This window comes from Phyllostomus hastatus, unplaced genomic scaffold (assembly GCF_019186645.2).
Source record: "Phyllostomus hastatus isolate PE091 unplaced genomic scaffold, TTU_PhHast_1.1 phas_scaffold_385, whole genome shotgun sequence".
In the NCBI taxonomy this organism is placed as follows: Eukaryota; Metazoa; Chordata; class Mammalia; order Chiroptera; family Phyllostomidae; genus Phyllostomus; species Phyllostomus hastatus.
In genome coordinates this window covers 13,649,321-13,668,693 of record NW_025334026.1, presented here as the reverse complement: position 1 = coordinate 13,668,693, position 19,373 = coordinate 13,649,321, and the positions used below count along the sequence as shown (strand labels likewise).

The 19,373-nt window shown below is 45.3% G+C and overlaps 1 protein-coding gene across 2 annotated transcripts in view; it reads right to left on the bottom strand.

Moving 5' to 3' along the window:
• LOC123806339 (NADPH--cytochrome P450 reductase) overlaps positions 1–17,105 on the bottom strand; it is a 64,340-nt gene extending 47,235 nt beyond the window's left edge. The window contains exon 1 of one of the 2 annotated variants that reach the window (XM_045819392.1): positions 16,980–17,105. The gene's annotated coding sequence lies outside the window, so the exon portion shown is untranslated. Of the gene's footprint in view, positions 1–16,935; positions 16,958–16,979 lie in introns of those variants that run through there. The other variant, XM_045819393.1, reaches the window with a different exon arrangement.
• Positions 17,106–19,373: the final 2,268 nt, after the last annotated feature.

Here is a 19,373-nt window from a genome sequence, read left to right as displayed (position 1 = left end):
GAGAGGGGAAAGGAGGAAAAAACAGGGAGAGAAACATCGATGTGAGAGAGAAACATTGATCAGTTGCCTGTCAACATACTCCCTGACCGGGGACTGAACCCACAACCCAGGCATGTGCCCTGACCAGGAATTGAACTAGCAACCCTTTGCTTTGCAGGATGATGCCCAACCAACTGATCCACACCAGTCAGGGTGAAATATTTTGCTCACATAAATATATTGTGTATGGGCACATGGGAGAAAAGATGAGATAAGCCTAGCCCTGCGGTGTAACAGTTCACAATCTGGTCAAGGAAACACCAGATCACACAGCAGTCAAATGCGGGACATGCAGTAACATCAAAGTGTTGCGGGAATAGAGAAGCGAGTAACCTGCCCCTGGAAATGGGGGAACACTCCACAAAAGAGCGATTTTAGCAGCATTCTTCCCGGCTCCTCACTGTGGTGAGTGACGGCGGCAGTGGTTGCCCACTATAAGCACGCCCGGGGCCTGGCGCTTCTCAGGTGTGTCTGTACGTTAACATCTCGGCCGCCTCACACCGAAGTCACCGTTGTCTCCTGAATGAGGAGCTCAGCACTCAGACCGGGTTAAGTGGCGGAGCTTAAATTAAAATGTGTGTCTGTTTCTGAAGTCCATTTTGATTTCTTCCCTAAATAATATTAATAAAAGCATCTTTAGACAAAAGCTTTTCCCTCAAAATAAATAATCCTTAAATTCCCAACTAGATTTGAATTTATATAACTCTTGATACATACGTTGCCTTTAAACAGGATCAACCTCTCTAGCCAAGCTGATAAGGACGAAAAAGAGAACAATGGCATAAATGGCCAATAAAGGGGACAGGAGAGGGGGACATCACTAGACTCCACAGACATGAATGCTATAATACGGGAAACTACGAACATTATGCTAACACTTGATAACTTAGGTGAAATGGACAAGTTTCTTAATAGGCACAACCAGAGCTCACCCAAGAAAACTAGATAACCTGAGGAGTTCTCTAAAAGAATTCAAATTACGTTGAAACCTTCACTATAAGTGAACACCGGGAGCAAACAGCACTGGTAAATTCTATCAAACATTTAAGGAAGAAATAATGCCAACTCTATACAACATCTGTCAGAAAATACATTTCCCAACTCATTTTATGAGGCCTGTGTTATCCTCACACAAACACCAGACAAAGACAGTACAAAAAAAGCTGTAGACCAACAGGTCTTATAAACATAGACGCAAATATCTGAAAAAATCCGCCTGTTAAATCCAGTGGCGTGTACGAAAGGGCACTGCACCGTGGTCAGATGGACCTGCCGCCGGGGGTGCCCGCTCCTTCGACACCAAAACACAGCGCAGCTCACGGTGTTGACAGGCTTACTGAACTCAGACGACCACCCTGACAGATGGAGAAACAGCACCTGACAATATTCAACATCCATCCATGGTGAAAACACCGGGAACACTAGGGATGATAGAGCACTACTTCAGCCTGATAAAGAGTCATGGGCATGTTATTACAATGATAACAGTACCCACTTCACTGGGTTCTTGTGAGAATTAAATACGATGAATTTGTAAAAAGTTTAGAACAGTGCCTAGCAGAGTATGTGCTATAGTAAATGTAGTTGTTACTATTAAAAATTCTGAGTAAGAAATAAACAAAAAATTAAGTGCCTGCAGCCATGATATGAAAAGAATGAACTATCGCTACCTACAATAACACGGATGAATCTCAACAGATGTAATGCTGAATGAGAGAAGCCAAACACACAGGAGCACCAACCATTTACAGTCTAACTTCAAGAACAGACCAAAGTAATCTATGGTGATAGATAGCAGCATAGTGGTTACCTTTGGGGGAAGGGCCATGGGTAGGAGACAAAAGGGAAGCTTCTGGCATGCAGGACAATGTGCAGTATCTTGACCTGGTATTTATAGGGTAGTTACAGGGGAGTTTCCCCATGTAAAAATTAATGAAGCTGTACACTGAAGTTTTGTAAAGTTTACTATACATAAGTTAATACAAAATAAGTAAGCATCTGAAATACAATAGCATATGTGCTGTGGCCCTAGATATGTAAACTATTTATGTATGTATATGCATAAAATGATATTTGAGAGGATCATCACAAAAATACTACCTCAGGGTTGAGCCTTTATTTTTTCCAATTTAATTTTAATGTATTATTTATAGATTTGTAAAAAATATTTTATTTATTTTTAGAGAGGGAAGGGAGGGAAAAAGAGAGAGAGAGAGAAACATCAATGTGTGGTTGCTGGGGGCTGTGGCCTGCAACCCAGGCATGTGCCCTGACTGGGAATAGAACCTGCAACACTTTGGTTCGCAGCCCACGCTCAAAACACTGAGCTACGCCAGCCAGGCTTATTTATAGATTTTTTAAAAGAAGAACAATGAGTGTGTGCTACTTATCTAATCAGAAAAACATTCTTGAAGCTGTGTTCTTATGGGGAAGGAATAAAACCAAACCCACCATGTCCTCAGGTCCAGTGTTTCTCCTCTTGGAACGTGCCTCTCGCTGGGCCCAAGGACATGTTCACGGTACCACTGATTGTTTTGGCCCCAGGTTGAATGCTTATGTTTGTTTTCCATTCCAAATTATAGAATGCTATGCGATAGTTAAAAATAATTAGATGAAATTAATGGTACGTTACACTGCCAAAACATATTACATAAAAAAGAAAGTTATATTCTCATTATGAAACCATTAGTGAAATTAAAAAAAATTATGTATTTCGCTCTGGCTGGTGAGGCTCAGTGGACTGAGCACCAGCCTGTGAACCAAAGGGTTGCAGGTTCAATTCCCAGTCAGGGCACATGCCTGGGTTGCAGGCCAGGTCCCCAGCAGGGGGCATGTGGCAGGCAACAGCGCACTGATGTTTCTCTTCCTCTCTCCCTGCCTTCCTCTCTGTCTAAAAATAAAATTTAAAAAAATCTTTAAAAAATAAATTATGTATTTCTCCAGAAAATGACCCAGGAAGATATGTACAATAGTGACCTCCTCCAGAGAATGTCTAGAATATGATTGGGGTGGTAAGTATCTAAAGAGGACTTTGCTTTGCCTGTTCTTTTATAGTGAGACATCGGCATTCACGTGTTACTTCAAAAATTAAAAATAAATACAGCCCCTGCCGGGTGGGCCTGTTGGTTGAAGTGCTGTCCTGATGCACCAAGGTTGCAAGTTCCATCCCCGGTCAGGGCACGTACAGGACTCAAACAGTGACTGCATGGATGAGTGGAACAACAAATCGATGTCTCTCTCTCTGTCCTTTTCTATCAATTAATAAATAAAACTTTTTTAAATTAAAGAAAAACACATGGGGGCTGGACTTCATGCTGATGAAAAAGAGAATTACAAATATGCAAAGAGAGAACAAGAACTAAATGCTGTGGAGTTGGACTGAAATCGGAGGTATCCATATGCACAATGGTTTTTTAGTATATAAAGACAAATCTAAAAATGTGTGTATGTTTATGTGTATATTCCCTAGTTTTGTCTGCCAAGGGGGTCTAGAAATAATGATATCCCGGGAACAAGGAGCCATCCAGCACCCAGATCTTAGTTTCTAAACCATTCTCCATCACAAGGGTCCAGGGCTCCGCAGAGAAATGACTGGCTCCAGATCTGGGACAGGAGCCATAGTGAATGAACTGAGGTGAGGCACCTCCCTGTGCCAGAGCAGGAAAGGGCTCAAACAATGATGGGGACATGTCCCAAGGACGTAGAAGTCTACGGGGGTGGGGGAGGGGTCCCACCGGCCAAACTTGGGGCAACCTGAGCATACAAATAAAGACCACCAGTAACAGATTATAACCCATAGGATAAAAGAATAACTTACAAGTTAATACTGGTAGACATATGTAAGTGAATAAATACATGGGCAAAAAGAGAAAGTTCTTCCTTACAGTGGAATGCCAACTAATAAATGTAGAGGAAATGAAAGACAGAAAATCAACAATTGACAACCACGACAGTAATAACTGATTCAGACAAAAATCATGAATGCTAAAATTGTAAGTAAAAGTTTGATGAGAAACTTATGGATTACATAGGGAAAAAAGAACTTCATAATGGAGAACCTGCCTGATATCACATAAGAGAGTGACCTAAGCTACCAGCTCCCATATTGGGGAACAGTGATGCCACTCGCCGATAGAGGCGGTGTTCTAAGTGTGCGATACCATTTCTGACGTCCCCTAAAAAATAAATGGCCTGAATTTATCACAAAGGAACATCAGACAAATCCACACTGAGGGACACTCTACAAGGAAATGGGATGACTTTTTGAAAAATGTCAAGGTCATGAAAGATAAAAAAAGACTGAGGAACCAGTCCACATCAAAGGGAACTAAAAAGTGGTTACAGTTAAACGCAATCTTGGACCAGGAAGAAAAAACAGATCTTTCTTTTGTTAGAAGACATTAGTAACAAAGTTTGAATAAACCCTATGATTAGATAATACGATATTTTTCATGTTCATTTCCTGGTAATGATTATTTGTACCAAGGACTAAGAAGAAATGTCTCTGGATGTGGGGGAAGAGAAGGGGTCCCACATGCCTCTTGGTGGCAGTGCCCCTAGGAGATGACAAGGTCCCAGAGGGGTAGAGTGGTGACCTAGGGAGGTGGCTGCTTGGCTGGGGTATGGGGAGATCCCAGCAGCAAAAAACAAACCGTCCTTCTGTAAGGGAGGCACAAAAGCCAGCAGAGAGCACCCAGATCTGAAATGACCATGTGGGAGAGACGACAGCCACCACTGTAGAGGCCACGATGGGCCAATGACTGAGAGCCCCCAAAATGCGGGCCCTGCAGGAGGCCACCTAACCTTGTCATGACCCCTAGGGAGCTCCAGGAATGACTGCGGTGGGCTCTAGCCAACTTGGAGCATGACGTGAGAAATTAAGGTCATTTGTAGAAAATCATTTCTCTCACCTGGATTTGTGGACTGAGATTCATTATCAGCTAAATGGTAGTGATAAAGAGCTTGCCTGTGATGGAATTAAGTTTTAAAGACTAGAAAAATGTGAGCAGGGGAGTGGGAAGGGGGAAGAGGGAAAAAGACCCCCTGTGGTGTAGCGGGGACCATGTGCAGTGGGAGGTGCTAGCCCAGGGTTGCAACCACACACCAACCTGAGGACCACAGCTTGGGGACAGACAGATTCACCACTTAGCTCTCCACCTGCTGAGAGTCAGACATTCATTACCTGCTCCACAGTGCAGAGCTGCCCTCAGTGTGACAGCTAGAGGGGAGATTGTCAGGGCAGTGGGCAACATAGAAAGTAAGAACCAGAGTCCTGGGAAGCAATTTCAATAATCACTTACCCATGATTCTCCTTAAGTCACAACATTTACATACATGCACACACACGAATGTTGAAATCTCTCTGTGCCTCAGTTTATTCATCTATAAAAGGGGGATGATAGTATCTAACTCACAGGGGCTGTCGCTGGAATTATCAAAGACAACAGATGCACCCAGTGAGTGACATCTGAATGAAGAAGAAAGGTAACTGCAGTCTGTTCTGCGCGGAGCGTACTGGTGGGCTCAAACTGGGAGAATGCAGAGGATGGGCTGAGTACCACCGCTCTGTGCCCTCCCGGAGACCCAGGCCAGGTGACTACCAAAAGCTCCCGATTCCCTTCAGGAGTTTAAGAAATACGATGTGATGAAATCCAGAAAGCTCTGGAGAAACCCAACCTTTTTTGAGGGGAAGTAAGGGTCTGAGTTGAGGTTAAGAACTCCCAGAATCTGCCAACACTGCCATTCAGAGAACCTGAATGAGCAGGGACTGAAAGGACCGGCACCCCTCCCCCAGCCACTGCCCCTGGTCAACAGGAGCATGTGGGATTGGAATGCACTGCCTGTCAATCATTCTTGATCAGCTCACCTTGACTTTCAACAGAAAAAAACCTTAATTTACGTGTAGGTGATGTCATATTATAACTGATGCAAACAAGTCCCTCTCACTAAAGGGGTGGAGGGGCGAGGAGACAAAAGAAGACAGCAACAGCTATTCTGGCCTTCAAGAACACAGAGCTTCGGGTTCTGAACTCCTGCCAAACCCCAGTGCCCCTTTGTCCCCGTTTTTCTACCTCATTAGATACCCCGCAAACTTCCACTGACCCAAATGGAGAAATGATAGCACTTAATCCAACTCACCTGTTGGCTCTGGCGTGAAGCATCGCCTGGACCTGACCCAAACCTGGACCTGCATTTGGGCAGGGCTATTAAAAACTCACAACAACATAAACAAGTCAGGAGTAATCAGATGCCGTGGTGATGCAGGACTGCCCTGCAGTGTCTACAAAAGCATCCCCAGTGACTATTCCCCATTCACAAGACTCTGCATCAGCACTGACCATTAGTTGAGGACAGTTTCATACTGCCCTGACCACATTCTCTCAGGGAGTAGGAAGACAAAAGCCTCTGAGTCTGGCCTGATGTTATACCATGCTGTCACTTGGGACAGGTACACCAGGTCATACAAGATGCTCCTGAGACTGACAGTGCAATGCTCCCTCTGACAGGCACTGCCAGGACAGCTGTGTATTTGGTGGCAGTGAGCTGTGGGGACACAGCTGTGTTATGAGAGTCACTGTGCCACTGCATCTGCTGTGGCTTCCTGTTAGAAAAGACGCCCACCACATCAAATAGCACACCTGTGCGAGGGGCAATGAGGTCACAGGGCTAGGGAAAAGTGTCCTCTGAGCACTGACACACCTGGGCGGTTTAATGCATACTCATGCAATGTCCAGCGTAGGCAAGGTGGCTGCTCCGCACCTGGCCTCTGCAAGGGACCCAGGTAGTTCAAGCAGCTTTTTCCTTGTGACCTCCCCACCTCAACGTGTCACTTCCAGAGTTGGTGTGAAGGGCAGCAGACTGTGGGAGGGCTCAGCCCCAGTTCTTCAGTGCCTTGGGCCAGATGTGACACACCTTACTCCTTCTCAGAGGCCTTAGCCCCAGTTAACTTCAAGAGGGATGAGGAACGTGAGGGAAACACCAGAAACACGCAGCAAGTGGCGAGTGCACCGGCCACAGGAGTGTGGCACCTGCTCGAGGTGATGGGGAGTCAGGGGCAGGACGAGCAGAGTCCGGCTGCTCAAGGACTCATAACCTATAAACTGGGTTTTTAAAAATGGAGATATAATTCATGTACCATAAAAGTCACCATTTTAAAGTGTACAATTCAGTGGTATTCAGTACACTCACCCATTGTGCAACCGCCACTGCTAATCCCAGAACAGTTTTGTGACCCCAGAAAGAAACCTCACGCCCATCATCAGCCACTTCCCATTCCTGACTGGTCCTTCCCTTTTTCTCTGGACAGCAAGGAACTGAACAAAACAAAAGGGCCTCTGGCAGCCATACACTATCCTGAACCCTGGGTCTCATCTATTTTTTTTAAATAAATACTAATTGTAGCAAAAACTAACATAATTAAGCATTTATAAGTAGAATGCAAAGACATTCCACTACTTCATTCTATCCTCACAACAGCCCTCTGCGGTAGGGGAGCTGTAGTCGTCACAGAGGTTAAAGTGCTTGTTCAAAATCAGGGAACGGATACGAGGTGGGAGCAGATTCCAAACCCACACGAAATGGCACCAGAGCCACTCTGTCATCCACTAGCATGCCCTTCGAAACCTTTTTAGAACAAGGCAAAGCTACAAATAGAAGCTGCTTCCTTGAACGATCTGGGGTTCATTTTGCAGTTGACATCCTGGCTGTACCATCAGGTGACAGAATTACTCAATATTAAATAGCCCCTGTCTCTAAGACACAGCAGGCACTCGGGACTGGCTGGAGCTTCCCTGTATTTCTGTTCCCCAAGTGTTCCCGAGGCCTGGCGTAGCATGGTGTCAATACACACATTCATCAGTGATCGAAGCAACAGAATCTCCCAAACCAGAGCCATCACTCCACATGTGACGAACAGCATACGGGCCCCGAGGCCATGAGCATTTGAACAGGACTGACGCTTCCTTCTGAGAACTCTTGGCTCTGCTTAAAGCCACCCATTAAGGGACAAGAAGTCAAGCCAGGCTTTTCAATTTTCACCGCAAAAAGGCAGAACATGCCTCATGAGATGTGCTTGAAAACCTCAGGACTTCCTCTACGGACTCTCTGCCTCCTACCTCTGGCAAAGGGTCTCTCCCTGCTCACTCTCCCAGATTCTTCTGCTTTACCCCCGCCTGATAAAATACATGACTTGCTCCCACCGCCGAAAGCCCTGCCCTTACTGTTATTATACTAGAGCCTGAAGCTCTCTGCCCTTACCCAAGTGGGTCCCAGAGAGGGCTGGCAGGCTGGGGGGTCACGCTCTTATGTTCTTTGGAACACTCCCTCCACCCTCTCTACACCATCATCATCCTGTGTGGTCTTGTTCACACACACCTGCAGTCCCAGCGTCTCAAAGAGGACCCGGTGCACATGAGGTGCTCTCCAAGCACCTGCTGAGTGCAGAGGCTGCAGCCACCACCTTATTCAATGACCCTTCTGCAAAGACCCAGGGAAAAGTGCTTCCTGTGAGAAACGGATCTGCTTCCTTTTCTTGCAGTTTGCTGAGCAATCCCATCCTTCTTTGCCTTGCCTTCTAGGAAGCTCCGAGCTAAGCTTTGTGCTCAATCACAAAAGCTTCCCTTGACTGTTGTTTTGGTACAATTACTTGCCTCCCTGGGTCCTCCTCTCAGTTACTAGTTCTTTCCATGGTTTCAGTTTTGCTGAGAAGAGTGTGGGCCTTCCAATTCAATAAAATTAAGACCCAGCTGAGCCAAGAAAGAACATGGGCCTTGTAGATAGACAGAACTTGGTTCAAACCCCAAATATGCCACCTACAAACCATGCGGCCCTTTATTTATCCCATTACTTATCACAGCTTCAGCCCCCTCACTGACCATCCTCACAGTTATGATCGTCATGAGACAGAAAACACCCAGCACAGGGCCTGGCACCCAGCACACACTCAGGGGTTACACTAGATTCCTTTCATGCATTTCACTAGAATCTTTAAAATAAACACATTTATTCATGTTTTTGGTATCCAGATAACTGACCTAGAAATATCCAGAAAGACTTAGACTACTATGAGGAGAGGGGATCCAAGTTCTTTCTCTTCTTAATAATTGTTGAATTAATTATTCAATAAACTGTCCATTGCGGGAGGAACTTGAAATGTTTAAAACCTCATACCTAGATGGAAAATTAAAATCCTATAAAAAGTTCATATGGCACCGTAGAATAATCTTGAAAAACACAGATCAGACCCAATGCTGACAGTCACTACAGAGGAGAAAGCTTAGCCGGACACTTGGGAGAGAGAAGCCGTAATCGCTCACTCATCCACTTATTCCTCCATTCTCCCAGCTGGTATTTCTAGAACACCTACCTTTGTACCTGGTACTGCCGCACGCACTGGCTCACACTCATGGGAATGATGGGGAAGTTCCCTGTACTCAGTGAATTCACATTCTACTCCAAGCATATTGTCAGTAGGGAGAGGGAGATTTAGACTCCTTGTGTTGTAAGACACTTCCATTATGGAAGTAGATGGAAGGGAAGAAAAATATGAAACAATACGACAGTGAGCCCTCGCTAGTGTGGCTCAGTGGATTGAGAGCCAGCCTGTGAACCAAAAGGTGGCTGGTTTGATTCCCAGTCAGGGCACATGCCTGGGTTGTGGGCCAGGTCACGCAAAGGGCAACCAATTTCTCTCGCACACTGATGTTTCCCTTTTGTTCTCTAAAAATAAATAAATAGATAAAATATTTTAAAAGATGAGGTTTCTTCTGTTTAAGAACTACCACAAATTTTAAAAAAATGACAGTGAGAACGATAGTAAATTCTTTAGCAAAGGAGGGTAATCAAAACAGAGCCGTGGGATCAATCTAGCAATGGTGCCATGGGTAGGTCTGGAAAGGAGGTGGGGCAGAGAAGGGAGGAGAAATTATGGACTCAGGGAGCCAATCAGGGGGCTAGAGCAGACAGGAAATGACAAGGGGCTACAATAACACCAGGGCAGTGGAAAGACATTCAAAGACTAAAAACAGACAGGACAGCATGGTGGTGGAAATCCAGGAGGAATGCAGGAAAAAGGGACAGATGTCATTTGTCCTTAAGAGTGTTAAGAGACCAAGAAGACGGTGAGGTCACTAACTGGGATAGAGTCTTGCTGGTGGCATTTGCAGGTAGGCCATGGCCTTTTTTGTATCTGTTGACATACTAAATGACCTTTGAGAGTTTGCAAAGTATGTTACATAAGGCACTGCATCCAACATGTCCCTATAACACTGTGTCATTTCTTAAACACTCAAAAGGTTCTGAACCCTTAGCTGAAACCAACAAATACTCTTACTCACAAGACCACAAATCACTAATGCATTGCGTGGAATGTGTCCCAACCTAAACTCCACCCCTGAAAGTCCTGGACACAATTGGCCAATACATTCTCCTGTGTGTTCAGGAACCACCATCTCTGTTTGCAGTGTTGAAAACTGAACCCAAGTGACCAACACATGCAGAATCAACACACCTGGTTCAGGGGAGGTGAGCACAAGTTCTTGTGTCCCTGCCCAACCCTCAAACCTTTGTACAGACCCAGCCTGCCCAACATAATGACGATGTATGCCTTCGAGGATCAAAGTACTGCAAGACCACGGCACTCTTACATAAGGACCGAAGGGAGCGGGGGTGTGGAAGGCTGGGCCCAGCAAACCCGGTGGGAAGGGCAGGACCACAGGTAAATGCACTGAAGACAAAGATAGGGGAGATTAAAAAATGACTAAACCTAATTCATAATGATTTCACCTGGAAGTAAATTATGTAAGTGCCACATCACAGGGAGGGCACACCCCACAGAGTCCATCTTCCTCCGTTATCACAACCAGGGAGACAAAAGCCATCTATTTCCATTCTATTTTCCCAACACAGGATGTCTCCTAAAGAATCCAATTATCTGAGAAACAGTCCACAGCTGATCGCACCAGTTTCACCCACCATTGCATCCTAGTTTAGGTTTGAAACTCATTAATTTCGGGAAGCACCTGTACTCTCTCAGCTGTAAAGACACTGTCCAAAGGATATTACAATGCCTTACCCTCCAGCACTCCAATTAAAGGATAATTCTTATATTTCCCCTCAATGCAGTCACCTCTTTAAAAGTAAAATAAATAAGCTTCCCACATCAGCCGTTTTCTCCACAAGCAAGAAGGACTAGATCCTGCTGGGACTTTGTTCAAAACATACCCAAGGGTTAAGCAAGTCGCCACACCAACCTGCATCAGGCCTAACGGAGGCTAATGAACTTGGCTCCAAAGGACCCAACCAACAGGAGCCACCAGCCTTCAGAGCCATGGTTGGCCCGTGGGATGCCTCTGCCACCTTCACACACACACACACATACACACACACACACGACAATGACAACAATAACAACAACAACAACAAGCATACAATTAATGTAAACATCTCACTTGGGGAGGGGTTTGAGGAAGGAAACAAACTTTTGGAATGAGGAGCTCTAAAATGGTGTGATACAGATTCAGGCAGAGTAAGGTTCCCAAATGATGGATTCACCAAGGGAGAAAGACACTGGGCAAGAAGAAAGTCTGAAAACGCCCAATACAAGAAAGCACTTCTGTGCTAATCATATCACTGACCTAAAAACCTTCCCATCACTTGGCATGGTTCACAGACACCTTCAGATAATCCCTCTTCACTCCAAGCCTCCTGCAACCTACATCCTACGCCCCCAGAGTGGGTGTGCCCTGCTGGGCTCCCTGCCTACCCTCCAAGGCCCAAGTCAAATGTCACCTCTTCTGTGGAGCCTCACAAGACTCCCTTCCACACACAAAAAGGCAGGTCGTCCTGAGTGCTCAGCACCAAGATAAGCTCCTCATATGCATTATCTCGAGAATGAACTCAACACACTCTGCCATAAAATTGTTTAATTTTATGTTTGTTCCCCTCCCTGGCAGTGTTCTCAAGTGCCAGAACCAGGCCCTAAACATAGAAGCTTACAGACCCTGAAGGCCAATTATGTTTTTTATTTTCATTTTATTAAAAAACCTTTTTATTCTCTCCTGGGGACATTTTTTTTAATTGCTTTTAGAGAGAGAGGAAAGGAGAGAGGGAGGGAGAGAGAAGAACACTGATGCAAGAGAGGAACATGGACTGGCTGCCTCCCCTACATGCTGGGTCCAGGGAATGAACCCACAACCTAGATATGTGCCTTGACCAGGAATTGAACCCATAGCCTTTTGGTTAGGGGATGACGCTCCAACCAACTAAGCCATACCAGCCAAGGCCAGATATGTATTATTTAAATGTCATTCCAGAGGAATGGAAACACTTCCAAGTGAGCATTACTGCAGAAACACACAGAAACACCTCTTAGGCTATTCCAGGAAGAAGCTGAATCAGGCCTTCACTCCCCCACTTCATGGGTAAAGAACATAAGGTGGGGCATGGGCCACTTTAGTAGAAGACACTAAATTGCCTTTGACCCAGGAGCTGCTCCCTACCCACCCAGTGAGTCTAAGTTTCTATCCAATGCCAGATAACAGAGCCATATAGGAAAACAAGTTTTGTTCTGTAGCCTGTATAATGAAAATAATAATAAAGAACTGGCATCATCTATCTATCAGACATTTATTTCACTTCTGTTCCTACCCTATAATGAAACATACAGTGAAACATATAAGAAAGACATGCTCATTTGCGCTTTGCGGTATTGCAAGTGAGGAGGAACAATCATATCATTAAGTACTTGTATGTATTAAAAGATTTCCTTTCCACCAAAGCAAATAAAAAAGCAATCCTCTGCAGTCAGAAAGGGAGATACAGTGCAAAAAGAGTGAGGACTCTGGATGAAGATGGCCCTGGGTAAGGCCTCGGCTTCACCCTCACAGCCTTGACCAAGCGATTTCATCACTGAGCTCCCTCCCCAGCTATGACGTGGGCAAGAAAACACCAGCTTTTGGGGTCACCAGAAGCACTTGAAATAAAAACGCATCTGTGTACCTGTGTTTGTGTGCACACAGATATGCATACATAATACAAACTCAGTGCAGAGTCTGGCATAAATTTCTCTGGAATAAAAGCATCTCAGCCATTATCAGTCTTTGCAACTGGCCTTAGAATTATAAATTAGCTGGAATGGGAGTAAAAGGGAGAAAACTGTACTTGAACAATGATTAAAACAATAAAAAAAGCATAAGAAAAAATTATAAATTAAAAAATGATGACAAGGTATTCTTTTTGGAGGGGAGTTTGGCAATGTATCCTGACATTTAAAGTCACACCATTTCTACAAACACACTCTTCTTTCTCTTCTGTATTATTTTTCACCACAGAAAAAAACATTTCAGGGTAAGGCTATGGAGGACATTCACTGTCTATATTGCATATTTTTCTAACAGTCATTTTTTTTAATAATGAGCACTTAAAGTTTTTTGTAAACAGAAAAAAATATATTTTTATCCAAAGTCACTTCTCCATTTCATTTTCTTATACTTTTAATTTTTAAATGAATCTCATATATAATAAAAACTTAAACCCCAAATTATTTATCACCATTTGACAAACTGTGTGTGTTATTTGGCTCCCCCCATTAGACGTTCAGATCTAGGGGATGTTTGTTTGGTCACTGCTATAGCCTGACACCTAAAATGTTGCCTGGTATGCAGTCAACATTTGTTAAATAAGTACACTTAAAAGCTGACAAACATTGTTCCAGCTCCTCCACTACTAAGAACACATTATGCAAAAATACTTGACCAACTGCAGGAGATAAAGAACAAGACTGCTCATGCAGATTTAATAACAGCAAAAAGCTACAACCCCGTAAATTTTTTTCGGTAATATTGGTTACTGAAATATTCTGTCATTTTTAAAAGAATGAAGTTTTGCCCTGGCTGGTGTAGCTCAGTGGATTGAGCGTGGGCCTGTGAACCAAAGGGTCGCTGGTTCAATTCCCAGTCAGGCCACAACCTGGGTTGCAGGCCAGGTTTATATTATTCATTTGTTTTTAGAGAGAGGGGAAGGGAAGGAGAAAGAGAGGTAGAGAAACATCAATGTGTGGTTGCCTCTTGCACATCCCCAATGGGGGACCTGGCCTGCAACCCAGGCATGTGCCCTGACTGGGAATCGAACCTGTGACCCTTTGCTTCTCAGGCCGGTACCCAATCCACTGAGCCACACCAGCCAGGGCTCTCCCCTGATCTTTATCCTTCCCTTCCCTTCTCTCTAAAAACAAATAAATAAAATCGTAAAAAAAAAGAATGAGGTAGACCTCTACATAGTGACATAGAAAGATTATATGTTAAGTAATGAAAAGCAAGCCTCACAATAGTGTGGCTAGTTTCATCTACACTTTATGTTTAAAATTAAAATAATAAAAAAAATTCTGTTGTTTCAAATTTTAAAACTTTAGATAATAAATATTTTTATATGTGAAAAAATATCTGGAGAGTACATACTATAGCACAGTGATTTTTTTGTCTCAGTGAAAAGCTCTGAGAAATGTTCACTACCTACAGTGCATTATCTCTAACAGTTTTTAAAATAATAAGCATTCAATATTTTTGTAGACAGAAAAAATTTACATTTCTATAAAAAGTCATTTCTCCATTTTTTTCCGATTTTAATTTTCAAATGAATCTGACATATAAATTAAATCCTAAGGCACTAAACTGAAGCCCTAGGGCCTGGGGTGGTTTGTCAAAGGAAACACAGTGCTAGTGGCCAGCGCTGGGGCTCAGGGGCCCTGACTCCCAATCCAGTGCTCTGCTCTTTCCTAAATCACAAGGAAGCGGAGATACTGCAGGGGCAGCTGGGCTCTCTGGAACCATTAAAGGTCTTACAACTGTACAGAAGCTTCCATGGGGTGGGGGGCGGGGAATGTTGCTTAAGAGCTAGATTCTTACTAACTTAAAATGTTCCATGGGTTTAACAAGTAAATGTTCTGGATTTGCTAAGAAGTTCTGATTTCAAATAGTCTATCTCCTAAGTACACAAGGATTTATTCAGATGCTGATTTTCAAAGAGGATCAACCCAGTCACTGGCAGGTCCTAAAATTTTAGGGTCCTCAGGCAACTGCCATCTCCTGTGGCTAATAACAAATTCATACCATCCAGGGATATTCATTTGCCCAGCTCCTGCTGGCTGCAGTCCATGCAGCTATCCAGGTGCTGAAGTACAATATATCCCTGGGCTGTTTTTTCTCAAACCTACTTGTCCTTTTTTTTAAGTGCTAGACCTGAAGAATTTTAGAGTTAAGCCCATTCTGCTGGTTAACACCGCAACACAACTGGAAGCTAATATTCCAATCTCTGAAATGCATACCCATTTTTTGGACACTTGATACAATGATTAAGCTGTATGCCCAATGAAAGAGCTTCCCGTATTAGGAGTATGAAAATCATGAAAAGCTCAGGAACTCACTCTCTCAAAAGGAAAATAACTCCTTGGAGAGCCACAAAGAAAAGACAGTGATCCCTTCTGGGTTTTCTGCTTTACTGAGGCTTTCGGACTGTTTCGTTGATCAAGCCAACCCCACAACCACTCAAAGGAGATTTGTGTAGGCAGAACGTGTGAGTGCTTAATGAATCAATGGCTTCTCCCCAAACAACAGGAACCAGAACATTGCACAATGGGGACAATGGATCCCAAAGGGTTAGTTAATGCTCGGCTTAAAGGAATTTAACAGTTCTGAATATCACCCTCCAAGACCCTCTCCTTCAATCCACAGAACCTCAATCCTATGGGGGCAGCAGGGTGGGCTATATCACTGTGCAACTGAGGAGCACACAGAGACTCAAGAAGTTAAGTGCTCTGCCAAGATCCCAAGATTCAGACCCAGAACCAGCCACCCCAGCCCCATTTCCCTTCACACTAGCACTACTCTCTAGCTTGGCCAAGCTCAAAGGAAAGGCTGTGTTTGGGGGGTCCTACAGAGGAGGCAGTCACATTCACTAAAATAACTTTAATCTCCTCAATATTGGCCACCAGCTTACACAGTGGTGACTAGCCTTAAGAAATAAAAAGCAGCCCTGGCTGGCATAGCTCAGTGGATTGAGCACGGGTTGCGAACCAAAGCATCGCAGGTTCGATTCCCAGTCAGGGCACATGCCTGGGTTGCAGGCCACGTCCCCAGTGGGGGCCACGTGAGAGGCAACCACACATTGATGTTTCTCTCTCTTTCTCCCTCCCTTCCCCTCTCTAAAAAAATAAATAAATAAAACCTTAAAAAAAGAAATAAAAAGCGAAAAGTCGACATCAACTTCCCACCTCACAGACGACCTCGACCTCTTTAATGGCTCCCACGAACTAAGTAGGTTTTCACGGCTGCCAGGCAGAGCCCGTATCTTTATGCTGTCACAGCTGCCGCCAAGGCACCTTTGCCTGTGAGAGGCACTACCCCCCACGGTTATCTGGGCCTCGCCCACACGCAGAGCGATTCACACAACAGGTTGGGCTGACTGGCTCCCTGAGCCCGGGACTGAGCCCACCTGACGCTACTAGATCGGATTCGGGTCCCATTTGCACTCCTAGAGCGCATCCTACCTCAGTTACCCCCAAGACTGGTCACCTCGAGGCCCACAGTACCGACGGGGAAACTGAGATTTGGAGAGATAAAGTGGCTCAGCTCAAGGGAGAGCCGCGGGGGCCCTAAAGCCGAGACCTCTGACGCCAAGAACTGAGGGGCCCGTCGGGCGTCCTTAGCTGTGGAATGGATGACCCTCAAGCCATCGCAAGAGGTCGGCTCTAGAGGAAGGGCCAGCCGGCGTAGAACCGAGGTGCGGGTGTCGGGTGAGACACTCAACCACCCAGCCCACAAGCTCGCTCCAGCGCCAAGGGCCTAGGCAATCGCGGCGACCATAAGGCATCGGGTCCCAGAACTCCCGCACCCCGACACTTACAGCCCGGACCTTTTCAAGCCGATGTACCAGCTACACTCACTCACCTGGAGACGCGCCGCAGAACTCCCCAAACTGAGCAGGACGCAGGCCTGCACCACTGAGACGCTACCACCGCCCGCGCCGAACGCGGGGGTGGAGGCGTGGCGATCGGCGACCCCGCCCCACCCAACAGGCCGCCCCGCGAGCTGCCAGGGCCAGGTTTTTCCCCCTGCCAGTCCATGCTCTTGGTACTGCCCGGATCGGCCACGCCCCCACCGCTTGTGGGCTGTGCACTGGAGTTTGAGAGCTGGCACGTGGTTCCGCGGAGGGCGGGGCTTCTTGGCAGGCCGCCTCTCCTTCCCCTTTGTTGCGATCTCCCGCCCCGCTGCCCACCCTCTCGTGGGTCACCAGAGGGCCCTGGCTGTGCGTCGCGCTGTCTGGCCTGCTGTAAGCAGCGACTGACATGTGTAGGCCGCTTTTTTCTCTCCCACAGTCCTCAGTTTCCTGACCTGAGGCTGCAGTGTGCGCTGATGGTCCGGATCCCCTCCCGCCAGACCTGGGATTGGAATGATGGCCTGCTTCGGTTGGGGGCGGGAAGTGACCAGGTAGGGGTGAGGCCTGGAGGGACCAGAGGAGGGGATAAAAGGCGCCTCCGGTTGGAGGAGTCTGTCTTGTTCCGGGGTCAGACCCACCGCTGCCTCCTACTGCAGTTTCTAAATTATAAGGTATAGGTGTCGATGTAAGCATGTCCAAACCAAATTTATTTGAACCAAACAGAATATCTTGGAAGCAAGATCTAATCAGGCTGGAAAAAAAGAAATGCATCTAAGAAATGACAGTTTGCAACTTCTTTTATGTATTTAGAACAAAGGAGGGAGTGTAAGGAAAATTACATGAAGGTGGGAGAAAGCAAGGAGGCGATCTGATTAATACAGCAGCAATTTTCAACCTTTTTCATTTTATGGCACATGTAAACTAATGACTAAAATTCTGCAACACACCAAAAAAATGTATTATTTGCTGATCTGACAAAAAAAGTAGGTATAATTTTTATTTATACTGGATGGCTATTGTGTTGGCTGGTGTCATTTTTTAGAATTTGACAATCTAGGGAAAAAAGACATCAGTGCCCCTGACTAAATAGTCAGGTATTGCATGTTTTAAAAAGTCTTGCCTTGGCTGTTGTGGCTCAGTGGATTGAGCTCAGGCCTGTGAGCCAAAGTGCCCGTTCCATTCCCAGTCAGGGCACATGCCTGGGTGGCAGGCCATGACCCCACATAGGGTGTGTTAGAGACAACCACACCTTGATGTTCACTCCCCCTCTTTCTCCCTTCCTTCCCCTCTCTCTAAAAGTCAATAAATAAATTTTTTTTTTAAAAAAAGTCTTTCGGCACACTGGTTGAAAATCACTGGATTATAGGTTAGTGAACAAGATTATGTGCTTTCTTGAGGGTGGTCATTGCTTTAGAAGGAGCAGATCTGAAGGGGGTCTTTTCAAAAATATGTTAAGGTGGATGCACAGAAACAATGGACAGGATTTGCTTAAGGCAAAGGTTGGCCTTTTACCTAAGAAGTTATATGCCTGGGGCCTGACTATCCACTATGATCTGCCCAGTTAGGAATTTATGATCAGATCATCTTGTGAGCTTACTTTCCATAGAACCTCTTTTTCATCCACATTGGGTTCTGAGGATTAGCTGATATAACTCCTGAGCCTGAAGGAGCTCAGTAATTACTACTACTACTATTAGTATCACAGGCTCTGCTGCAAATTTATTTTGGAACAGTGGGAAACTCACTTTGTTCAGAGCTGGTTCTCCTTTTTTGAAAATGGGACCAGCCAACTAACAACCAAATACTTTGAACATAGTCAAGTCCTATGTAGAGGCAAGTTGTTACTGTGGCCCCAGTTTCAGGCTTCCTGTATCCAGGAACCAGTCTGTCCAACAGGTTTGATGAATGCAGTAGCTGGCAGGGTGGGGCACATGGTGTCCAACTAAGGGACCAAACATGTAACTCCTATATTTGGTCCTTAGGAGAAATCCACCCTTTTGGTCCTAGTGGGGGATCCATCACCCAGATATCTGATACTCTCAGATACCTTTTCAACACCAGCTTGACCATCTCCCCTTGGTGTCCCTTTGACACTTTGACCCTGGATCCTTGCAACTTACTCTGTGAAGCATGGACTCATAACTGAGTGCTCTCTATCTGATAAAAGCATCCCTGAGGCAAGAAAAGGTATTTTCTTTTGCTTTTTCCCATTGAACCAGTAACTGCAGTCTGTGGATTCTATCTCCAGGACCTCCCCACCTTCTCACCTTTTCTGCTTCCCTAGCCCTAGTGCAGGCTTACCTGGGTTGACCTTTCAGCAACTGGATGATCTCAGCAGCTATTGACTATGCATGATACCTCCAGTTTCTTCTACACCCACTATTAGGAAAACTGCCTTGTACAGT